The 16926-nt window shown below is 36.8% G+C and overlaps 2 long non-coding RNA genes across 2 annotated transcripts in view; one reads left to right on the top strand and one right to left on the bottom strand.

The window, feature by feature from the left end:
* The window catches only part of LOC120518126, a 47487-nt gene extending 37952 nt beyond the window's left edge, over positions 1–9535 (bottom strand). Inside the window, exon 1 of the long non-coding RNA XR_005631184.1 lies at positions 9470–9535. This is a non-coding gene — a long non-coding RNA (uncharacterized LOC120518126). The remainder of the gene's footprint in view (positions 1–9469) is intronic.
* On the top strand, positions 9491–16372 carry LOC120518121. The gene is made up of 3 exons (XR_005631183.1): positions 9491–9563; positions 14761–14867; positions 16309–16372. It is a non-coding gene; the product is annotated as an uncharacterized LOC120518121 (long non-coding RNA).
* Positions 16373–16926: the final 554 nt, after the last annotated feature.

The following is a 16926-nucleotide window of genomic DNA, read 5'->3' as shown; positions in this document are numbered from 1 at the left end:
CCGTATAATGTAATGCAAGCACTTCTTAAACAAAATAACTCCAGAGCAGTTTCTGTGTTGGTGTCGAAAATGGAACAGGGTGGTGAGGGAAGGTAGTTAGCTATTATAGGTGGAGGAGAGGAAGAGGCTGGTCCATAAGAAGTCTGGCCAGAAATTAGGTCAGTAGGAGGGTGTGGTTATGAAGGTATGCAGAAAGTGGTCATGGTTTAAGTGGGCTTCTGTTCTAGAGACCTGTTGAAGAGGAAGAAGAGACATTATTGCACTTTGTCAACCCCTGACTTCGTATCTGGCCCTCAGTTAAGCCTCCCAAGCACTCGTGTGTGACACTGTCCTTTCTATAATAGGTGGCTCTACGTTATACTTATCCCCATCTTTGTTATTTAGCCAGGTTTCTGTTATTTCTATAACATCATAATTAAGCTCACTTGTTATAATTTTAATATTTATAGCTATTTTTATTGTGTGTTACTTGTGTTTTGCATTTAAATATCCCTAAATACCCCAGTTTAAATAATCCTCTTATTTAGATGTAACTCGTTACTGCAGAACAGGTCCCATGTGTTCCAAAAGGAGTCCCAATGCACCATAAACCTATACTACACCAAGATTTGAGCCAAAGGTTTAGCCTTCTAATCTCCTCAATATTACCTGGAGAACACAAGCAGAACTTCAGGAAAGACTACTTTGTCATTTCTGCTCCTCAGCCTGGCACCTAACTCTTTAAATTTAAATCTAATAAACTGGCAGACTACATCTATATCTGTCATTTGTTCCAACATGGACAATGACCACTGGATCCACCCCCTCTCTGACTAAGAGCCTATCAACCCTTCTTGGGAGATCTCCTACCAGTGCACCCGGAAGGCAACACTCTATATGAGACTCTCTGTCTCTGGAGCAAACCAGAGTCCCCAACTATTACTACTGTCAAATACATTCAAGTGATACAATACTGCAATTCTGAGTGTATGTAATTCAGTACATTTTCGAGCCTTTCATTATACCTGTATTCAAATCATCCTAAAACGTGCCTCATTTATTGTCAAATAACATTGCATCTGTCTTTCTATTTTCACAGAGAAAACTCACCATTTATTCCCATTCATTGATGGTCTGCAGTGTCTGAAAATGTTGCAAGTAAGCCACTGTCCACTCAGGCTCTCTTCACTCACAGCTTGATCATTCCATCTGCATGTGCCACTTCGCATGCTCTCCCTTCCCCACATCAAATTCATGTTTGTTGTGTAATTTATGCTTAACTGTGTGTGAACAACATGGCACAGCAATTTCAAGCAAGTTTATATTCATCTTACCTAACTGAAGTAACTGAAACACTGTCATTTTTCAGATCTGCTTTTTTAATAGTGAAAGAATGTAAATGATTATAAATTTGACATTTTTTATTAATTATTTCATAGTTGTCTGCTGAAGACAGGCAGCAATTTACGTCTGTGAAATAATGCTCAGAAATATCAGTAACAGCGGCAAAAGAGGATCTGTCAAAGTAAAAAGGATATGCAAATACAGTCAAGTGTGAGCCAGTGGAGAGAGGCAATGATTCCTACCTAGGTACCAAGGTATAATAGTGTTGCTGTTGAAATTAATAGGGTAATTCCTGTAAAAAAGCAAAGAAAAATGTCATCAATCGTATCTTCAGAAGAGAGTTTCAGAACTGCAACAACACAGGCATTTGCAATTCAGCAATTTAGGAAATGTCATGGAAAAACAGGACACTGACAAGTGATGAAGCAATTAAAAGCACCATACCAATTGACATTGGCCAGGTCACTTTTAATGTTAAATAAGGAAAAAACAAATGAATGTATCTGCCATTTCATTTGCTATTGTATTTGGATGCCAGTGCATAACAAATAAATGTTTTCCTTCTATATAAAAGCAGTCAGGATTGTCCTTCCATCCTGTGAGTGCTATGCAGATGCGGAGTTTCACACACGCCCCGTCCATTTTGCAATGCATGATGGGATGTGTAGTTTCGTTTTTCCAGGTAAAAGATGATTTTCTACTCCAGACTGTGCAATATCTTTTTCTTTTTTCTTACTATATAAAAGCGGTCAGGATTGTCCTTCTGTCCCGTGAGTGGAAAGCGTAGCGGTATTCCGCTTATCACAGACTTACTACTTGCAGCTTGTGGTACGAAGCGACATGATGTGAGCAGAGTTCTGATGCTCCCATCGTTCCCTTGCTTTTGTGCGTGATGCGCTGGAAAAATAGACAAAATTATGTCTCTGGAAATAATTAATGTTGATGGAGTACAAATGCCTCACCGCGTAGTAAATATCAGGGGGGTTCAAAAGGGTGACCTCAATATAGAAAAAAAGTTTAAATTTCATCACAAAAATAACAGAAACTACGAGTATTAAAGTAATTCCCCTCAAATGCAATATAACCAAATTAATGAGTTTGTATAAAATATCAAATTTATCTACATATTGAATTGCCTTAAGAAGTGGACAACTTAAAAGTCGGTCGCCTTAAAAGGCGGGTGAGCCTAGTATAATATATAATTTGAAAATACTGTACATATAATGATTTCTGTTTTAGTTGAAAGTCAAGACAGAACTAACATAACTTATGAATTTATGATTTATTTTTGAGAGCATAGTCTGCCATCCATCCTCAAGGTTGCTTATTCATGTAAATGTTGTTCATTTCTAAATTGTATTTAATAAAGAAAAGAAAATCAGAGCATGACACCACCAGGTGAAAAGGTTCAGAATGATTCAGTATGTTTCTGAATTATTTATCTTTTTAGTATCACTCTTTGAAATATTAGTCATATCCTAGGAGTGGCTGACAAACTCCAAGAAATGCAAAGTTTTCATTCACATCTATTTCTTAGTTAATTTCCAGATTCCAAACAAAATATCTGGGGCCTCATGTATAACGCAGTGCGTAGAATTCGCACTATAACATGGCATAAACACAAAAGCCGAAATGTGCTTACGCACAGAAAAATCCAGATGCGAGAATCTGTGCGTACTCCAACTTCCACGTTCTTCCGCTACATAAATCCCGACCAGCGTGAAAAGTAACGCTCGTGCACACGCTTTATGTAACGCCCCAACTCCTCCCAGAATTCCGCCTCTTTGAATATGCAAATCGTTATTAAACATGGTTTTCACGGCGCAGTGATTGTGTGCGACCTTCGATGAAATAATTTATTGCAGCAGTACTCAGGGGCGGCTCTAGGCTTGTGGCGGCCTTGGGCAGAGGAAGAATTGGTGTCCCCTTCACCCGCTAATGTCAATATGGTATCTTATGTACGGTGGATGGCCACATCCGTTGCGGACACTGCATAGCCGCCTCGTGCTTATGACACAAGCATTTAACTTTTGCCGAAATTTGTCGCTGCATTTTTAGCTGAGTTGTTATTTTCTCTGTCTGTTTTAAATTCAATATATATATATATATATATATATATATATATATATATATATATATATATATATATATATAGTCGCCCCTGCAGTCCTTGCTTTTCTTTCTCCAAGTAACCGATTGCCACACAATCAGCTCTGTAATAGATGTTAAGCCATCTGTAAGCTTAGAGCACCAATTTTTCAAAACGTTTAAGAAACATTGAAATATCTTCGTAGTACATGTTTAATTATTCTATCCTCCACGACAGTCCCAGTGAAGAATATAGATTATTTAAATGAAGTTAAAGTTTTATCTGTATAATATAATAAACATATTTTGCTGCATTTCATCTTAAAAATGATATCGTCATCATATGTAAATACACGCTTTATAATGTGGCTCAGGTTGTGCAATATTATAACTGTAGTGCAAGTTTACAGTGGGTTCATTGTACTTATAAGTACAAACAGTTCTACAAGGAGCAATTGATTAAGTAAGTTCAAAGTTCTTGGGATGAAACTGTTTCTGAACCACGAGGTCCGTACAGGAAAGGCTTTGAAACGTTTTGCAGTGGCTGTGGCAACTCCTAACGGGAGCAGCTGAAAGAAGAAGAAGAAGAAGAAGAAGAAGGTGCAGTGAGAGTAACAACGCTAAAGCAGTTATGGTATTTGGAATACTATGGCTATTTCCTGTACCTTACAAGTAAACTTGCTACAAGTTAATTACAATCAGATGCATTACACTATTAAACAATATGCGGTTAATTACAGTGTATTTATAAAGCCGCATCAGGAAAATAAAGAGTAACCACACAGGAACAGTAGTACTGCTTGACGCTGGGTGCTGCCAGTCTGCAAAACTGAGCGGAAAACTTGCGTACGACAAGGTATGAGGTACCGTGGAAAAGTGCGTGGCTTTACGCCAAGTGTAGGTTTTATACATCGTGATTTGAACGTGGAAAAGTTCTTACGCAACATTTCTGTGCGTACGCACCGTTTATACATGAGGCCCCTGGTCTTCCAGAAATGTGTTATGATCTTTGCTTTGGTGATGAACACTTATGTGAGTTAACACCCTTCTGAAAATATTCAGTGTCATCTCCGGTGGTGGCTTGTGAAAGGCCATACACAAAAAAGTGTTGCCAATAAGTAGTACAAGGCAAGTTAGCAAAGACAGAATATCCAGAACAGGTGCAATTCTTTGCTCTTTATTCGAGTGACAGAAACTGATGTATTATCTTGAGAGGAAATAGATTTTGGTTTTCTTAATGGCTTTCATCAAGATATATTTATGACATCTACGTAAATATAGCATTATAAAATAATAATAATAATAAGGAATAGTAGTGAAGTGGAGTAGCATATTGAAGCAGCAAGTAGCATTTCAGTCACATGGAGATTAGGTACCATTTTTGAATGGGTTACCCCTGATGTTTGTATGTGTGTGTGTGTCTATGTGCATTTCATGCAAGGTAGTTTCTTGTTTTGCATCCTATGAAACTGGGATTGTTCTTGGCCCCTACAACCTTGACTAGCAGTAATGAGTAAAAAATGATGGATTGGGAGATAATTGCTAATTGATTCTTCTAATTTGAATATTCTGACAGATGACTCATCTGTCTTATTTATTTAGAACACTCCACATTTACATAGTAACGCAGTTAAAGCAAAGCAAAACCACATTCAATACATATTGAACATGTATATTGTCACATATGTCAATATAGTGTAAAAATACCCTGTGGAGTAATTCTTGTGCATTATGTCTCATTTTTAATGAATAATTCTAGTGTGTGTTGCAGTAGTGGTTAAGGCAGTGTGGTGTAGTCATTAAGGATTAGGACATTTGGACTACAAAACCTGAGGTTGTGGTTTCAAACCCTGCTACTGACACTGTGTGACCATGAGCAAGTCTCCTCACTAGCCTGTGCTCAATTGGAAAATCAAGGGAAATACTACCAATTGTATCACAAATGTTGTAAGTCACATTGAAAAAATGCAATAGCCAAATTATCATGTTTAAGCATATTGTTATTGACATCATTGTGGCATGATTTTGAATCTCTGTCTGTATGCGGCAATGTTTGTTGTTGATTATGGTTTTTGTTTACTGGACCTGTGTTTGTGTCAGCCTACAAGTGACATCATAATTAGGAAGATTAGTTTAAGATGCCATCACGGTAATCTGTATATTTGAAAAGTTAGTGTGTAGCTGTTTAGGGAAAGATATTTCAAATAAGAATTAAAAGGCAGTCAGGACTTTTAACCTAAGAGTCATTTCTTGTGTATTGAGATTTGGCTGGCAGTATTTTTTGATTTCTTGGCTTAAAGCTTATGCCTCTTTACAGGTTATCCTCATTTTGTCACTTTAGGTACATTTTCTGGTCTTTGGTGTATAAATAAGCAATTTAGACAATCTTTTTCATCTGTTCACAGAAAAGTGATACTGATATGACACCATGGCTAAATCATTTATCTCACCTGGCCAAAAACTAGAAAGACCATGATCCATGAAGAATAATTTTGAACCATCCACCACACTACCTCTTTCTCTCCCTCTCCCTCTAAATGGATGAAATAACAACAATGGTGTTAGATGTGACTAGATAGCGAAGATATCACACTGATATTGCTTGACACATTTTAACTTTGATTTATTTTTACTAAGTGCCTTATGGTAATAAATGCAGTTTTCCATTTGGTGCACTATTACATATTTATGTGTTTTTTACAATATATAAAATATACACATATTGTGATGGGCGGCCATGTCCATTACCTGGCCAGGATACCAGCTGGATGGAAGGACCTGGGAAGAGAGCATCCACAAGGCACTGCCTTCCCCGGGACACTAGACAGTAGACCTCCAGGTTGAATGTGGCACCACAGATTCCAACATGGCACTCTGGGAGTTGGAGTTTGTCATTGCCCTGTTGGGTTCTGTGGGAGCCACCAGGAGGAGCTATAGAACCCTACTCTGGGTTTTCATCACACCTGATGAGCCAACTGGAGCAGCCCCAGGTAAAACATCAAAGAAGCCACTTCACTCCAATTGAAAAGTCAAAGTTGGGAGTAAAAGAGACATAGCTTGCCACTGGAGGAGGAAATAAGAGAAAGATGTGTGCCGTAGACTGTGCTGCTGGGTGCTTTTCACTGTGCTTTTGTGGGAAGCGAGGGAAAAGTGCTTCCCCTTGAATGTAAACGTGTGTGTTGCTGAATTTGTGCTCCCAGTGTTTGTTCTGTCCAGGGTTTGGGCAGCTGTTCCTCTGGTTTCCACAATATGTATGTATATTCTGCATAAGAATGGACCAGAAGAAACAGGAGTGAAGACTGGGCATGGTTGACATGAGTTTCCTGGCTGAGGGTGTGGTGTAGGTCCAAGATCTTTCCCCCATATACCATTCATTATGGATCCCGGCAGAGACAAGACAATCACACATGCAGTTTAAATTTATGGCATAGTTTAATAACAGCACTGCCATCTCACAACTCCAGAGGCCTGGTGCAACTGATCATCTTAGATAAGGTGTTTAATCTGATTTTTCATAGTATGAGTGAGGCCAGTGTTTATTTCAGTGTATGAACATCCCATCCATGGTTGGTTCCTAAATTACAGTTAAAGCTGCTGATACAGACTGAGGCTTTTTCTCAGCATTTAGTGGAATCATGATGTTTTCACAGTCAGTCTGTTTACTTTGTTCCAAATTAGGTGTTGATTTGTTAGTTTGTCTCAGTTGTGTTGAACACTGCAAACTAAAACACGTTAATCAACATCAAATGGGCATGTCAGGGTCTTCTTTCTTTGGACAGAAATATTTTTTCTATGAGCAAAACACCTTTTATCAAATAAGTACAAAATACTTAAAAATGACGCACTACCAAACATGGTTCAAAAAGGGCACATTTCAAATAGCAAAGTGTACAAACGAAAGCAAGCTCTGCTGAAGGCGCCCATTAAGGTGTTTCTGTTTATGACAGTAGACGTGTCAAGCGAGTTTCATTTAACTGTATGATGTTGCGTTTATACTCTCCAGTAGCCACCGTGTGAATGTAACCTCAATACAGGTTATCTCAAATAACATATGTACTCTCTTAACTCCTATAACTATTTGCTAATAATTTTATTTTTGGAGTTTTTGATTAACATTTACTACATATGTCAAAGTTACCATGCCTCTGTATTTACATCGTGCAAGAAAAACCAAACGCATTGAGAGGGCGCCGCACCTTTACGGCGTAAGATTAGGGGGTCTGATCAGCCTCAAAGGGCATTGCTGTTTGCTTCTTTGCCATCTCTGTATGTGTTTTGATTGACAAGTTACACCTTTTTTTATTTTGATTGCATGCTTGAGGGGAATGTAGGTGCTGGACTTGTTCTGATTAACTGGTTATTGTGAGAGTTGTTTTATGCAAATTGTGTCACATTTGCATATTTATATATTATATGGTCCATGTTAACCCATGAGTCTTGTAAATGAAATTCAATAATTACCAACAGGAGACACTAGGCGTCATTACCACAGCATGCACAATTTCACGTCAAAATGCTCAGTATTTATTACAGTGAGATCAGCCCCGTATTGGGTCACATTCATACTTCATGCAAACTGCTCCAGGATTTGCTTAGTACCTCACCATGACCACCCTTTCTGAAGGGTCTTGGTTCAGTTGTTTTTGTCCGCTCAACAATTGCAGCTGTCCACCTAAACACACTAGACTTTCAAATGCAAATCACACCAGAGTTGGAAAAATATATTGTCATAAAAACGAGTCCAAGACATTATAAAGGTTTGGGGCAGCCACCCGTATATTGTTTTTCCCAGCTGCAATTGGGTTTTCTTATCAAAGAAACGATGTGCATCTCACAGAGTCCAAAACAGAACTCACTATAGTAGCCCAAGATGAAGGCTTTAAAGGTCTTGAGAGGAAGTGACCTCAAAGGGACCGGAACCAGAAGTGACGTCATCAAAGGGGCCGGCTTCGGAAGTGACGTCATCAAAGGGGCCGGCTTCGGAAGTGACGTCATCAAAGGAGCCGGAACCTTGCAGGATATCCCGGGAAAGGTCTCTAGGGAACTGAGAAAGACAGTCTGTGCACTCCACCGCCCCCTGGTCGGATGTTTTATTACAATTACTCGAGCCCTTTAGCTGCCTCCTACTCGCACGTGTGTGACAATATATATACAGTATTTAGTCTGGGAGGAAGCACTGAACTGCCTGATAGCATCGGGAAGAAAAGAGCCCCAGAGGCACTTCTTAGCACACCACAGAGGAATGAACCTGTGGCTAAAAGTGCCCTAAGGGAGCGCCACCTGGTGGGAATTTTTCATAATGGCATCAATTTTTACTACCATTCTCCTTTACTCAGTAGCTTCCAGGGTGTTCACGGTTAGCCCTGTGATGAAGGTTTTGATGTTTTCAACTATTCTGCATAATAATCATGAGTCAAGTTTACTTCCAGATTCATTTATGTCACCTGACATTCTGTTTTATTTTTGAAATCTCTTTTTTGGTTATATGATAATATCTTGTGGCTGGGATATACTTCAATTTAAGGCAATTGTGTAACAAAATATAGAAAGTGGACACTTCAGGGTATATTGTCTTGTTTTCCTAACTCTATTAAGTAATGACTGCTTCATTTGTTTCTTTATTTATAAGTTATGTATAGCTGTGTGATTTGTCTACATTCATTTGAACACTTTAATACTTCTAGAGTTTAATACACTTAGCTAAAGTCAAATTTTTTAATGTAGAGGTTTGCCGAACCATTTGAAGAACCATTGACAAGTATTTCTTTAAATTATATTTTAAATGACAAACTTTCCTCCTGGCTGCAGATAGCAGCTTGAAAAGAATGACTGTAGATTCAGCTATGACTCAGCAATTAAAAAGAGGCTCCCACTCATATCTGCATTCGCAGTTGCTCTTGTGGCCATCTGGGTAGTATTCATATAGCCAGAAATATACTCCTTATTTTTACAAGCAAGGTATCCTTTTTTCAAGAGGCTTCTCAGAAAACCCTAACTAAGACACACACCTGCTCCTGTTGAGGGATCACATTTCAAATATTAGAAGAGACATGCTTACCTTTTACACATGAGGCCATCACTTTGTGTACAAGCTCCCAAGTGCACTGGCAGCGAAACAATAAAGCTTTAGTAATTCTCTGTTGCAGTTCAAGGTAAGAGACTGTATAATTACAACTAAGAAAAAAAAATGTTCACCGTCCACTTTTTTTTAAGATGTTTTAAATTAATGATCCAAAATGCACTGCCAGCAGTTGTCTTTTGGTCATTTCCCTTGTGAATATATCTGAAGCAGTATGGCAGATCTTGTTCTTTCAGCACACAAATAACTGAACTTCCCTGGGAGAAGTTCCACATTATTTATTTATTTGGCAGCCTAAGTCCTCTATTCCTAACAGAACTAACAATTCTTTCATTGCTTTTAAAATGCAGCAAATCAAAAAACACATGAAAAATCTTCAAAACTCTGCTACCAACTTATAAAGCTGTAAACCTGAACATCCAAGAGACCGATCATTGCTGCTTACCTTGTCTAAATCCTTTAGACACCTGAAATCTTGTGATGTTAGCCTTCTTGCTATTCTAAAGCACTGTTGCATGACTCTCAGAAACTACTTCTTCATCTTTTAAGCTCCAGCTCTAAGGAAATATCTGTCTACATCTGTCCTTGAGGCTCCATTGATCATATCATTCAAATAATGCATAAAAACCCCTTTCTCGCTTGCTTTTAATATTTTGTATCCCTATATTGATTTTTTTTACTTTTCTCTTTAATTTCTACTGTACTGGTGCAGACTGACAGTAAGTCAACTCATATGTACATTCATTTCATAGTGCTTTGTATTTTGATTTGAAGCCATGATGTTGCTGGTTTCTTTCCAGGGGCTCAGTATTTTTATTTGCATTAGGCTAACATTAACTTGAGCGTGTTTCCTTACCATATACTGTGCTGTTATGTCCTTATTTGCATTGGAAAGCTCCTTTTATTAGCATGTATAGTATGTAAGGTACTTTATTAAATGTAAAGTCTAACTGATTTAATGGGAAAACATAAAGAACAACATTACTGACTCCTTAATGCATACTAAATTCTATTTTTGGAAAGAAAGGTGTCATTGTTGGCTTTGTTTTAAGTTTGTTTTACATTTACAGCTCTGCACATGTATATAATTTTTTTCTAAATTTTCTCATTTTTTATTTATTTTATTTTTTTATATTTATATTGACTTTAATTAGAAACAGATAATATTCCATACAGTCAAGACAAATTTAACAAATCAAAGCAGAATTCGACTCCTACCCAAGAGAAAGAGAGTGGAGCCAGCATCCACAGCTACTCTGTAAAAGGAGCAAGAAAAGAAGGGTGTGCTTTTCCCCAAAATGGAAGCTTAATCTAAAATGTTACTGATTAGATCCTAGCACATTTTTAAAAAGTTTTGAACAGATCCTCTAAGTGAGAATTAGATTTGTTTCCAATTTCAAATAGTATATAACATCAGTTACCCACTGACTTAGAATAGGAGAGTTAGAATTCTTCCAGTTAAGCAAGATAACTCTATGTTATTACAGTTTGTCCTTCTCCACTTTAAACCCATCTGGGAGTACAAAAAAAACAACTGTTAATGGATTAGGAGGGTTTGTGATGCCAAGGCTGTCTGATAGGCAAGCAAAGATTTTTGTCCAAAATGTTGTTAATTTGGTGCATGCCCAGAACATGTGGCCCAGTGAGGCTGGAGCTCGATTGCAACGTTCACAGGTTGAATCTGCTCTGGAAACATTTTGAACAATTTTAAATGAGATAAATGTACTCAATAAAAGATTTTAAGTTATATGACTGAATGCTTTGCACATATAGAGCGTGTGTGTGTACTGTATTTGGCTGCCTTTAACTCCTTTTCTGAAATATTAAGTGACACATACTTTCCGCAATGTATTCTGGGATTTTTGAAAGGAAGAGACTTTACAATATTTTTATAAATTGTAGAGATGCTATCTGAGTCTTCAAGACTGATTGTTAATTCTTCTGGAATAGAACAAGGTGGAAGGTGAGAAAAATTTGGCAGGTTCTGTTTAGCATAGCGGAGGAATTGTGTTTATGAGAAGTTGTATTTGAAGCATAATTGTTCGGAGGATGCAAAGACATTAACTATGTACAAGTCTGTAAGTGTTTTAATTCCGGACGTTTTCCAGACATTGAATAGTATATATGTTTGAGAGGGTGGAAAAAGGTGGCTGTTATATAGCAGTGCAACAGATAAAATCTTTTCTGTCTTAAAGTGCTTCCTACATTGGTTCCATATTCTTAGAGAATGAAGGGTAATTGGATTTTTAGTGTAATGATGGAAGTTTGTATTAACTGCAGCAGAGAGCAGGGAATATAAAGAAGTACTGCAATATTTAATTTTTATTGTAGACCAGGCTTGTGGATATTCATCAATTTTTGTTGATGTCAAGGTCTTTAAGCATCTACCTTTAATAAATCCTGTTTGGTCTTGTGATATTACAGAAGGAAGCACATCATTTTTCCATTTTTAAAGATTAATGCAGGTAACATGAACACACAGTTGATAACAGTGCCATCTCATGGTTGCAGTGACCTTGTTGAAATGTAAGTCAAGTCACTGTGGGTTTTTGTTATCTTCTCCTTATGCTGGTATGGGATGTTCATGTCAACAGCAGATTTTAATCATGCTCTTTATGAGTGTTTAAAGGCCTGAGTAAGGGTTGGTTTTTGCCTGCACCTAATGCCACCAGAGTAGGATGTAGAACCCGAAATATAGAGTTGGTGTCTATTAATCTTAGTTAAAGTACGTAATATTACTTTGGGTTTATTTTCAGATTATTTTGTCTTAGTAAATGAATTGAAGAATAATGAAGAATTCCACTATGGGTGTAGTTTATCAAATTCTGCCTCACAAACTATAAATGGTAACATTTATTTTCATTATTACCTTAATTTTAAAATCTATTTTGCATAAGTTTACAACTACTGTCTTACACATATTTAGAAAATTCTCCTCTTTTCTTTGTGAATTGTATCTTGGCATTTCATTTTTTTTTACACTCCAAAAGATTAGCATGTCTCTTTAACTATCATCTTTAAATTGGCTCATCGTGGTTAAGTATGTATGCATGTGTCATGTGCATATGGGTTAACCCAGCAATAGATCTGAGTCAATCATGTTTAACCTATAAAGCATTAAAGTTAGCTTACATTGTCTGCTTGAACTGCAATCAACATTCCATTATGTATGCATCTTTATTATCAATTAGTTTGTACTACTATTTTGCACTCCAATTTCCTTGCTTTATTATTATCTAACCATTTGATAGTTTTCCTAATCTTTTTCTGTACATTTAGCATTTTTTTGCTCAGAGGTTGATGTGCTTGCTGCTTCCATAGCAGCTCTTCTTTCCTCTACCTTAGCGGCCCACTTTTTCTCTTCTTTCATCTGCATCTTTTCGTGTTAAAACAGATTAAATCAGCGTTTGTGTTGCAATTACTTTGTACATTTTCATTAATTTTTCACTTAAGCTGGCACTTAAGTCTTCAATATGCCTCAAGAATGATTTAAGATATGAAGAGGTAGGGGAAGTGACGGAGAAGGTGGTAGGGATCAGAACGGCACCCATGCGAATGCGCCGCACAGCCGCCCTACTGGCCGATGCCGAGAGTTGTTTCTACAGTAAAATAAAATAAAAATAAAAAGAGGAATAACCTTGGAAGTCAATCATCACCCCGAAAGCGGATAGTAGACGTCATGTAGTATATGTGTACCACATTTCAGGTGAATAGGTCAAACGGTTTGCGAACTACAGGTGATTTAAAATTCTGGACAGACAAACAGACAGCCACAATGTGTATTATATATAAAGATTAGATACATGTTACATGTTTACATTATTTATTTTTAATTAGGGCTACTGTTTGATTAAAAAATGAAATAGCAAATAAAACAATAAAATTTTTTAATCAAAATCAAATGCATATTGATCAAACTTTATCATATTTCCTTCAAGCATATTAACATTTTTTCTATAAAGCAGAAATAACTCAGTGATTAATTTCTAAAAAAAAAGTTTTAATAGTTGCTTACATATAAATTTTTTTTAGTTATTTTATTGAACAGTTGTATGTAACAGAAACAATGCCCAACAACTACCAAACACCACCACCCACAAGGAGGTTCTATAATACTTGGGAAAACCAATACGTATGGACTGCTCTGTTGCAAGACAACATATGAAAGGCAGTAACAATGCACAAACAAATATTAAAAATAGATATATCAAATCATGGTTCAACTTTTGTGCACAATCAGAACTGTTGTAGGTCAGGTTATGCCTAACTGCATGATACACACGAGTATCAACTCCACAGCTGTTACCAGGGGAGGAGAAGTCATTAGTTACACTGAAAATATAAATATATTAGGCTTTTAAGTAGCAAAGAATAGACTGAAAAAATGTATCAATATGTATCTGATAGAGATATTTATTTAGATGTTTTAAATTTCTCACTGTCATAGATTGCATCTTTTATGAATTATAAAAGATATTTAACTATCTTAACCAGAAATCTTTAAGAAGAAATTATTAATGTGTTACTTTAACATGTTAAGATTGATTAATCAGCATCTCTGTTTTTAATCTCTTTACAACCTTGAGATAAATTTAGCAGTTTTGGCAATGATATGATTTTATGTAATGTAATTTTTAATTTTTCTGACATTAAGAGAGAAATTATTGTCCTGGTACCAAGGTGTCAAGAATGCAAATCTCTTCTCTGGAACTGATTTCCTCATTGTTCATGATAGAGTTGGAGCTGTGTTTATCATTCATAGGTGAACAAGAACAACAGAAGTGCATTAAGCACACTACCCTTTGGGATGCCTGTGTTGAAGATTACCACGGAGGAGGAGGTTTGGAGCATGCGCTGATACAGCCAGACCACCTCAGGATCCTAAAATCACCATGGAGAAAGTGAAACTCTGCCCACGACATAGTCTTCTAATTAAGATGTTCAAACACCAGTTGCAGAGAGTTGCACTAAGCCCTAAGTCAATGATCCACTTTAATGGTTCAGTAATGTAGTCTACTTTAATGGTTCAGTAGTGTAGTCTACAAACAGTACTCTGGTATAGCAGTTTTTATTATCCTGGTGTGTTAGGATGGTATGAAGTGCAAATGATATAACATTGGCTATTGACCAGTTTTGACAAGATACAAATGAAAGTGATCCAAGCTACCTACACTCTTCTGTTTATTGTGTTCAAGCACCAGCCACTCATCACCAAAGAAGTGACTGCTACTAATCTTTAATGTCTCAGAAAATCCCTTTTTATTCTTTAGGAGTATGAGGAGAAAAGGTGAAGGAGGAGAAGACAGCACTAGATCCAATGAAGAAGGAGATGCCACCAAAACAATGAGAGGGAAAGTTACTCTGTGGAAAAAGACAGGTGAACCCCAGTTCATTTCTTTAAGAATCAATTTTCTTTTCATATAAATGAGGTGAAGTAATCCAGGAGAGAACCTGACAGGCAAACATAAGGGACTGGGTAGCATTTTGTTTCCCCGAACAGGAGATATAGTTCAGCGCATCCTTCACCATCACAGACTATAAATAATCATGCTTAACAGCGAATATTTAAAGAATTGTGGTTGCATTAATTTGTGTTTCACATTTGTGTATTAGTGGTGTATGTTGTTAATTGTTTTGTTTCGTGATTACATGGGTTGAAGAGCTGCAGTGCAGTATTATGTATACAGGGGTTTGTTTGTTGTGTCCAGTGCCTCATTTTATGGGATTAATAACAATTCTTTTGTAACTTAACTTTGCTTTCTCTGGTGTACTTGTGTACTTGTGCTGGTCTAGTAGGAAATTAGTGTTGGTTGCTCATGCCCTGGATCATTTGTTTATTTTTATCTTGCTCTTTGCTGCCACTCTATGATTGCAGCACAAGATATAATCTCACTATCACTGAGATACTAAAGAAGTCAATGAAAATGCCTACCTAATTACTGGATGTATTAAAAAATGGGTCCTAAAATTCTGTCTGCACCTGATGCTTTATGGCTGTTGATTTGTTCAAAAATCTTTGTATCATTCATAAAAGCACAGACAGATGAATCATTTTGTGGTACAAGCAATTGCATGGAAGGCACATTTTTTATCACAGTGGATGTATTTGTAGAAAGCAGTAAGTTTAGACTGGAGAGAAAATGTAAATACAGATGAGAAAGGCTTTAGTTTGTAGAAATTTCTAAATCCTACCCATAGTTTATGTAAATCACAAATGTTGTTATACTCACTCTCCAACGTATCCTCAACAATGGTGATATTAATGTGTTTTTCAATTGTTTTTGTTGTTCATTTTTATTACAGATTTTACTATCAGGGTTACATTTCTGGAAATTAAATTTAGCTTTGATTTAATTTGCATTTGAAAAGTTTTTTATTTTTTCCTGTCTTGCTTTTGGTTGTTTATGCAATGCTTTAGGATTTATTACGTGATCATTGCATTTATAATGTCAAAGATCTGTCAGTATTCATTATCCCTTTGTGGATAAAAAAAAACGTTCTTAATGATCCTTAGAGTAGTTAGTTTGAACAAGTAGGCCCTATTATTAGGTTTATTGTATGTTTGCACTGTTCCATGCCTTCAGTAAATTTCTAAAATCACTGGCTATTCACATTTTCTAAAAGAAAAGTACATATACAGTCCTCCATACATTTCTTGATGAAATACCACAAAGGTTACCACAGCAGACTAACCATCCAGATCCAATAAGGAATGAATAAAGATATCCCAGTTTCCAAGCCTCATGCCATTTCTTTGCCGTGTGTACACTGTGCACATCATGGTATTAATAATCGCTGTCACTTTCTTCTGTCCACAGTCACTGAGACCAAAGCAAGACCTAACACCTGAATGGGGCTCCTGTGTATTCCTTTCCTATGAATGCTGTCTTTCCTGAATCCTCCTGAGGCGTGTCAAAAGATGTGCTCACCTTCTGTTCTGGATGGGATGCTGATTTTGAAGTGTGTACCTTACCCAACCTGTGAAGCACTCAAAGATATCTATTTTGCCACCATGCCGGTGATCATCTATTTGCCTGCTGCTAAAATATTTTACCACATAACCTAGCAATGGGTAAAACCTTATTTATTACACCATAAAATGTACTTTATTTTCATGGACAACCCACAATTTTGATTTTTAGGTTTTCTGGTAGTCCATAGGGTTAATGAGGGATCCCAGATATAACACAACAAATCCTGCCCCCCTATTTTGATTCTTACCTTTCAGCAAATACTGTAGTTGCAGACACCTGCACCATTAATTGAAATTTAGAAAGGGAGAATTGTGTTTACAATATGCTGTTTAAAACCATGCAAATTCTTCATTTTAAATTGTAAAACCAAAAAATAAAAGGTTACATAGTAATTAGTGAGCGATGTTTAGATTCAGTTAGCTGATAAGGAGTATTTAAGCAGGTGGCAGTGGACAGTTTGTT

Source organism: Polypterus senegalus, chromosome 1 (genome assembly GCF_016835505.1).
Source record: "Polypterus senegalus isolate Bchr_013 chromosome 1, ASM1683550v1, whole genome shotgun sequence".
Classification (NCBI taxonomy): Eukaryota; Metazoa; Chordata; class Cladistia; order Polypteriformes; family Polypteridae; genus Polypterus; species Polypterus senegalus.
This window is presented reverse-complemented; position numbering and strand designations above follow the sequence as displayed.